The sequence below is a fragment of the Nanorana parkeri genome, unplaced genomic scaffold (genome assembly GCF_000935625.1).
Source record: "Nanorana parkeri isolate BGI_ZX_2015 unplaced genomic scaffold, ASM93562v1 scaffold104, whole genome shotgun sequence".
Taxonomy (NCBI): domain Eukaryota; kingdom Metazoa; phylum Chordata; class Amphibia; order Anura; family Dicroglossidae; genus Nanorana; species Nanorana parkeri.
Genome location: NW_017306372.1, coordinates 2,183,825 through 2,191,563, shown reverse-complemented (window position 1 = coordinate 2,191,563; position 7,739 = coordinate 2,183,825). Strand labels below are relative to the sequence as shown.

Sequence of the window (7,739 nt, the reverse complement as noted above, 5' to 3'; positions counted from 1 at the left end):
CTTGCTGGGGGCACACAACTTCAGGGGGCATGTATTCTGGTGGTGGGGACCTAAACTTGGGGGATATGTAATATGTGGGCATCTTTTATGTATTATTGGGGGAGGTGGGATGCATTCAATTTCATAGGGTATGTATTGTGGGACATAGTTATGCATGATTGGTGGGGGATCCTAACTTTAAAGGTTATTTATCATAGGTTGGGGGTTCTTTTTTTCCCTGTAGTTATGTATTCTGGGGACACCTAACTTCAGGGCTTAGTTATGTATCATAGGTGGTGTAACCTAACTTCCAGGCTTATGTATTATGATTGGAACCTAATTTCCGAGGTTGTGTTGTTATGGGAAACTTCCAGGATTGTGTATTATGGGGAGAACCTAACTTCTGGGGCTAGTTATGAATCATAGGTGGAGGGCATCACTGATGGGTTCCCCACCTATGACACATAACTAACATCCGGTGTTATGTATTATGGGTGGAGCCGAACTTCCAGAGTTATGTATTGTAGGGGTAACCTAACTTCAGGGCTTAGTTATGTATCCTAGGTGGAGGGCACCTAAATTCAGGGGTTAGTTATGTATTGTAGTTATGTATCCTTGCTGGGGAACCTAACTTCTAGGGTTATGTATTATGGGGGAATCTAAACTTCAGGGGTTAGTTATGTGTTCTAGGTGGTGGAACTTTGCTTCCAGGGTTATGGGGGGAACCTGACTTCAGGGCAGACATAACCTGTGTAATCGTCCTCCTTGGTGTTCTGTAGCGTGTGTATGGTAGACATTGGTTGTCAATCACCAGCCATTGGGTTCTGTTCCTGAGAATGTGCCATGGCAGGGGAGTGGACGAGTGTGTATACCTCTGCAGCACATGTATTGTAAGACGTGTGGAAGGGCAGAGTAGGCAGAGCTGAGGAGTTTTGCCTCGAATAGAGATAGGGGTTCACTAAGATGGCGGAGAAGATGGCTCTGACACCGAGGAGAGTGTTGGCATTTAAATGCCTGGTGTACAGGCTACATTTTGTGCTATGAAATGAATGCTTCCAGTGAAGGGGTGTGTGGTTAGCACTGGCCCATACCTCTTGATAGTAGGGTTCTCTTACATGTTAATGATTGTTGCAGGTACACTTTAGGGCTTGTGTTGATGGGCTTGTGTTGATTGTATCAGTTAAAGACTCTTCTGAGCTCATTCAGAATTCATTGAGAGGTTCATTTGACCTGCAGTTAACCGGCATCAAGCGGCATTTGCATTTCCATAGACTTGTATTGGAGTACAAATCCCGCTTGAAGCAAGCGACACAGGACCTTAGGCTCTACATGACTCTGTGCCTCAGGACCCAGAGAAATACCTCATACTTTACACATGACTCTCCCCATAATGCAATGTTCTGCTCCTGAGCGACCAACACGAGGCTCAAACACTGTCCTATGGTCCTGGGGGCAGTGCTTGCTGAGCTTTCAGACAGTCAATACTTGTACAGGTATCTAAAGATGTGGGGGACCAGGGGGTGGGTTGGGTGAGGGCAGACAAGTACAGATGCCTTGGAGCTAGTTCATACCATAGCACGTGATCTAATGCTGTATTATAAGGCAGGTTCCGGCAATGCAGGGCAACACACTGTAGTATATGTGGCCAACCACAAGACGAGCTGTGAATGTTCTGTGCGCTGCATTGCCATTAATAGCAATGTGCAGTTTTTAGGTGCGTTCAGGACCCATACAAAGTTAACATGCTGCCGTAAAGCTCAACTCCAGGGAAATTAAAAGTTTTCCTTTCCAGGGGGGCTGCAATGTACTGCAAGGGTTAACTGCCTGTTTATACCTAGGGGACAGGAAAAGCTGCTTCACTGGAGTTGGACTTTTAAGTCAGAGCGTGCATGCTTTTTGTGGTGCCTGCAGTGAAGGAAACCAGTTACTATTCCTTTTATAAGCAAAGCCTAAAGTTAGCCATGCATGCCTAGATTTCTCATGTTCAGTCCAGTGAGCTGAACGAGAGAAGTCACACAATTCCCCTATTCACACTAAACAACATAGATAGATGAAGGTATCTCCCCTGACGGCTATTGTATTCAGACAAGCGGCATCACCTGTTGCTGAGTACCCGAACAATCACCGCATCTGATTGGTGATGCAGTCACTGGTCAGCTGACAATTTTCCACGTGGCTCAGTCGACGGGGCCACCCACTAATTGAATGTTTGGACATTTTAAGAGGAATGGGCCAAATTCTGAGCCGTGTACGGCCAAGTTTTAAGTGGGTTAGTTTTTTGGAAATGCAATCTTTTTCCACATGTAGGAATAGCAGCGTTTCCCTTCCCCAGTACTTGGGGAAATACCTTTTTTTTGTAATTCTTTGTATTTTTTTTTAGCATTTCTGGGTTGATGTGCAGAGGGCAAATCCCTGGCGTTGTTCTGTTTTACACAGATTATTATCATTATTATTATACAGTATTTATATAGCGCCAACAGTTTGCGCAGCGCTTTACAATATAAGGAAGACATTACAATCGCCATACAATTCAAGACAAGATGGTAAGGAGGGCCACAGATGAATAAAGTCCTTTATTGACAAATCGCCATCCAATACACGCTAGTTTGTGTCCTCCCGTTACCTAAGGAGAACTATGGGGAAAAGACTTAACCCCATAGTTCTCCTGAAGTTCCTGAAGTATAATGTCTGCAAGTTCTCCTGAATTTGCAGACATTATAAATGCCGTCCTATTTTAGTATCCTCCCAGAGTGTAAAACAATCCCGTAAAGAAGATTGAACATAGCCCAGTTGGTTTGTTGTATTGAAATGGTGAATTCCCCAAATAGCAGTGTGTATAGTGCGGCCCATCTCAGGCTGCATTCCTACTGGGCCACATGCCACCTCTGTAGGGGGTTGGGTGCTATGTGTGCCAGTTGTTATTGCTGCAGGGAGGGAGCGGGACAAGTTATGTTTGTAGTGCTGGTTGTTATTCACAGCTCTGACTTCAGTTTCAAAACAGTCTGCTCTTGTGAGCGGTAGTCTGTGTGGGAATTTGGCTGGCAGGATTGTTGTCAGGAGGCTTCACGTAATAGTGGCTGTTTGCTGAGAGGGCAGATTCCTGCACTCCGTGGAAGGGCTGAACGTTGAGCACTAGCAGCTTGCTAATAGTGCATCTAAACCATTTTATTTTCTCTATTATAGGCTGTTCTACACCAACAGAGTATAGAATGCTTTCTTTCAGTGCTGGTATGCATCAGTGTAATGACGTAATTTGCATTAGGGTGTTGCGTCTCCCCTGAGATATGCACATTGGAGACCAATCATTAGGCATCATGGGTCATTTAAGACTTAGATTCGATTTATGTCTTGTGTAAGGCTTAAAGTGTGTTTCCACTTTTGCGGCCGAATTGGGAGAACACATTTGTTTAAATTAATTACATGTTCTCATGGACATAGCATAATTTGAAAGTGACACTAAACTCAGGCGTTAAATCTTAAAAATGCATTCAGGTACTTTATTAGGAACTATTAGGGCCCAATCACACCAGATGCAGTGCATTCCGGTCCGATTCTGGCCAGAACGCACTGCCACGCATTGCGGCCGGCTCACTTTTTTTGTGGGGCAGGAGGGGGCCCTCCGGCTGCACGCACTATTTTGATCGCACCGAACCGCAGGCATAATAATGTGCCTTGCGATCCCGTGCGGCCGATCGCATTGCAGCTGGAGGGCGTGGCTACGGTGCCATTCGCCACAATGGCCCGCCACTCCCCCTCCTACCCTAAAAAGTGAGACGGCCAGAATGCGAGGCGGTGCGTTCTGGCCAGAATCGGGCCGGAACGCACTGCAACTGGTGTGAACGGGCCCTTAAGAAAAATGTATCTTGTATGCGTATCACTCGGCTGGAGATTCTCAAATCATCTCTGAATTGGCTACTTTTGTTCTCCATGGTCCCTGTGTGTGTTGTAAAGTAGCCACCGCTCCAAGCTCGCTCCTAATCTGGACTACAATCTCAATACAAATTGGTAAACTAAACGTGATTTTAGGTTTGCAGGTTGGCTTACCCATGACATCAACAACAAAGAGGTGCTTACATTTTAATTTAGTATGATTTATGCTGCAGGAGGAGTAGTAGAGGGAATGTGAGGTGGTCTTATTGCCAAAGTTCTCTAAAGATACAAGAAACAGGTGCCGCTTCAGCTTACCGGCATCTGCCCATAACAAAAATATCAATAGAAAAATGCTCGTAGCCAAGCCAAGATCTGATTTCAGTTGTGATTAAAAATCGGAGATGGAAAATGCGAGTCATCTGATGGTGTACGTAGTTACTATAGGACTGCTCCTGCTGTCACACACACCCTTCACACGTTCAGCCTTGGTATCACTTACCTAGATCTTTCAAATAAGGCCACAAGCACAGCCAAATAAAGATTGGATCAAGTGTATGAACTTCTGTACATCTTAAAATGCATTGAATCCAATACAATTATAGTAAGGCCTCATTTTTTATTTAAAAGGAAAATCTGAAGTGTTTTTTTCAGGCAGTACAATTTCTTGAAGAATGCACTTTAGGGCCAGTGTCGACAAGCTTTTGTTTGCTTCAAGTACAAGTCTACAGGAAAGCAAAACCCACTTGAAGCAGGTCAAATGCAGGTCAGAAAGACCACAACTGCAGGTCAAATGCAGCCGTCAGTAAATTCTCTCACACTGATGCCATCGACGCCGGCACTACATATATGAAGATTTTTGCTGTTCCATATTATTTGGATATTTCACATACAGGAGGTATAGGCTGGCTCCATTGGCTGAGAAAAGATACACACATAGGGAGGTCATGTTTTCGGTCTGAGCAGCGACGTTGCAGCTCACTCTTGTGATGCATTATAATCAGTAATTGCACTGCCAACGTACCTTGGTGATATTAGCTGGTGGGTCTGTGAATGTCAATCATAACCTGCAATCATAATATTGCAATCATGCTAGTGATTTACTATGGATCAATTAACAGACCGAACACCTTGCTTCTTGTGGCTAATGGTGATCACTTCAATGTAATTGATCAGTAAGAGTGGCTAGTGATCGCTCAATGAATGGAACACCTTGCTTCTTATGGTGACCCTACCAATGTAATCGATTGCTTAAGGTGCCCATACACCTTACAACCATCGCAAGACTTTTGTCTTGCGATGGTCGTATGCTTCTTGAAAGCCCGTACGATCTGCCCACCTTGGACGGGCAGATCGTACTTGCGATCATCGAAAGCCCGCCCCGCTGAGGGGCGGGCTTCCGATGACGGCAATGCAGAACGGGCAGTGTGCGCGTGCGCACACCGGCCCGTTCCGCAGCTATCGGGCGAGCAGGCTAGAAACCCGCCGAGAATGGTACGATTCTCGGCGGGTTTTCGAACATGTTGGCTCGAGAAAAGACGTGCGACCGTACAGTAGAAACGGTCGCACGTCTTAGTTCACACTGATCGATTCTCATACGATCGCGGGATTTTGCCCGATTCTCGTACAAGAAACGAGCAGTGTATGGGCACCTTAAGAGTGGCTATGGATCACTTAGTGGATGGAACACCTTGCTTGTTTTGGCATAATGGTGGCCCCACACGTATCAATATGACTGCTAAGAGTCCCAAACGATCGCACAACGGATGGAACACCTTGCTTCATATGGTGCAATGGTGACCCCACACGTGTCAATTCAATTAATTGCTAAGAGTAGCTGTCGATCACTCAATGGATGGAACACGTTGCTTCTTATGGTTTATTGATGGCCACACATGTATCAATATGATTGTATAATTGATAATTCAAAGCAACTAAACTGATCAAATTTAAATACGAATAGCAATCCATTCAAATGATTTAAACTCTGCCAAGTTGATTGGCTATGGCAGAATTTTGATGATCAAGCCAGTGAATATCCACATGGGTGGGAGAACCATTTCTAATTTAGAGTGATTCAATACTGGGTTTCGATCAATCTTTTACATTCATACACTGTTGGATCATATTTTTGAGCCTTTTTTTTTCCATTGCAAAATGGGGAATACTGTGTGGTTTTTTTTGTTTTTTGTTTTTTTTTAAATTGTAATTTATGATCGATTACTTGTTGGAAATTGCACTGTGTATGGCGACCTTAAAGCATGTGCCCGCTTTTGCAGCCTATTTTGGATATTACCTACTTTATATTTTGTTACATGTTCTTATTCACATAGCATAAAGATGCTGCTGCTTATATTTTTACTACCTAGCTTTCACCTTCTATGTAATGTCAAGTAGGGGACTGGGAGTTGTTTTTACCATAATTAACCCTGTTTGTACTGTGCTGGCAGAGTCTTGTATGACTGCTCTGGGTGCTAATTGATCTTGTGTAGCTTACACCCATTGGGAGTCATTTGTTCTATCAGTTTATTGATCAGTCACTTTTTTTTGAGTGATTAATTGCTAGCAATGTTTGTAGTACAATTAGGCTGCTAGAAATTGCCCGTGTATCTCTAGATAAATATTGGACTTGGGTGGACTGACCCTTACATTTATAAAGCAGAAGTACTTCTTGGGCTATTCTAGCTGAGACACTCTTTAAATTGCAAGTGAAACCAAAACTTTTTTTTTAGTTTTGTATAGAGTAAAGAGGGAATAGAAGACGTATCAAGTTTTTATTGCTGTCTGTGTCCCCTTTAGGGGGATTCACCCTCTGTTTGTCCTGGTGATGTATTGAAAGTGAAAATCCCCAAATTTTGGGTTGTCATCAGAACTGGAATAGATGGGAGATCTTCCAATGGGGACCCTTGTTCTGGTGACCCTGCTCACCACCAGAAACTTCTCTCACTTTGGAATGATTTCCTCTCACTTCCTGTTGTGGTTATTTGAACAGGAAGTGAAAGGAAAGCTCCCTAATAGGACACATGACAATAAGAAGCTGATGGGGCTTAGTTTTGGCTTCAGTTCTATTTTAATTCTTTTTTGGTCACAAATTGGTAGACATGCCTGTGAATTCCAAACTCCACTTATATTTAATCTGTTTATCTTCTGGTGGACAGAACTGAGATCATGTTTGTATGCATTTTCAGGCAATTTAGATGTCCAGGTAGCATATCTCCCTGAAAGTTAACTCTTAAAATAACGCAAACTGTAACTTGCAGGTAACTGAACCTTGGTTCTGCCAAGTATACCTATTTCATGCTCTGCTGACCTGGAATTCTCTTTCTACAGATCTGGCTAAATTTCATTGCATAAGGTGTCATATTTAAAGGTAACTACCTTTTATAGGAAAGGTACTTACTGCAGTGGCATCTTTTCTGCTTTTGCTGGTCATACCCAGATGTTTTCATTAAAAAAAACAAAAAAGGGCAGATTACTAGCTCTCCATTTACTTCCTGAAAGCCTGGCACATGTGGCACATTATCTCAGGGGATGAAAATGCCTTTCCTTGAGATCTTATGAGATTACAGATGAGATTTCCCAGCAATGCTCTGCTTATGTAACTAGGGATGCACTGATGGCGTTATTTCAGTATCAACTGAAATAATTAGCTTCCTGATTGGTTAGGAAGTCAGGCTGCCTAGCAACAAGTGAAGCTGGCTTCCTAGCCAATCGGGAAGCGGGTCTTAACCCGCTGCCCGGCTTCCTGATTGGCCGCGACACTGGCTCTATGCTTCTTTGCAGTGCTGACGGTCAGAGGGAGATCTCCCTCTGAGCGGAAGTTCCAGTATCGGGGGTAAGTATCAGAGCATTTGGGTGAGTAAAAGTACTCGCCCAAATACTCGGCATCGGTG

General features: G+C 43.8%; 1 protein-coding gene across 2 annotated transcripts in view; it reads left to right on the top strand.

Moving 5' to 3' along the window:
• Positions 1-7,739, top strand: part of GAB1 (GRB2 associated binding protein 1) — an 80,793-nt gene that overhangs the window by 368 nt on the left and 72,686 nt on the right. The gene's annotated exons all lie outside the window — the stretch shown is intronic.